Here is a 1,162-nt window from a genome sequence, read left to right as displayed (position 1 = left end):
ATAAAATGATAACTTTTAAATAGTTGATTTGATATTAACATTGATATTTTTTTTCAAATTTTTATTTTATTTAAAAATAAAATTATTATTGTTTTTTTTTAAAACACATAAAATCGTATTGTAACATCAACATAAAATCGTGTAACTAACTACACTTAAAAATAATCAAATAGAGGATAAACATCTCATTTTAAATATAGAAAATCTAAAATATAATTAAGATAATTATTGAGTTCTAACAAAAGACTTGATTATTATTTTTATAAAAAATCATATTATTAAAGAAAAATAAAAAAATGAATTAAAGAAATTACACAAAAAAAACAAGAAATTTTAAATTGTTAGTTCGGTACTAATATCAATAAATATTTTTCAAATTTTTATGATATCTTCATATTTATATTATATTCAAAAATAAAAAAATTATCATTTTCTCAAAACCACATAAAACTGTATTATAACATCGAATGAGACAAAAAAAACTAAATATTAAAATTAAGATGTATCTCGCTGCATTACGCAAGTACACTTCTAATATATACAAATATATTACGATAAATTGTTTGGGAATTTTTTTGAAAAATCTCAACGGTACTCGCCAAACATTTTCTTGAATAAATAAAATTTGGGTTTACTGAAATCGAATAAAAGGGTCCTTAACTTACAAAGATATCATAAATTGTTTATTCAGGTAATAAATATTAATCCGTTGGACTTTCATATTTTGAATGATTAAATCTGTTGATATTTTTTTGAACCAAATAAATCTCTACGTTTACTAGAAATCGAACAAAATGGTCCTTCTGGCCTACGAAAATGTCATAAACTAATTATTATAGGACACATCCAATTTTTAAGTATCCCAATAGACCGTTTTATAGGACTTAATTTATAGGACCTAATTTATATGACCAAAATATAAAACGTCTTATTTATAGGTGTTGTAATAAGTTTATATGGCATTTTTTGATGTCGTAATAAGTTTTTTAGGGCTCTTTTAATATAAAATGTCTCATTAGCAACTTTATAGGACACTATTTGAAAAACCGTCCTATAAAAACAAGTGTCATATAAAAAATGAGTTTATAAGACACTTTCTCAAAAATGTCCTATAAAGTTGGTAATGCGACACTTTATATTAAAAATGTACTAAAAAACTTGT

The sequence above is a fragment of the Cynara cardunculus genome (assembly GCF_001531365.2).
Source record: "Cynara cardunculus var. scolymus isolate 2C chromosome LG 9, CcrdV1, whole genome shotgun sequence".
Lineage (NCBI taxonomy): Eukaryota > Viridiplantae > Streptophyta > Magnoliopsida > Asterales > Asteraceae > Cynara > Cynara cardunculus.
The sequence above is the reverse complement of the archived record's forward strand: the minus strand, read 5'-3'. Positions refer to the sequence as shown.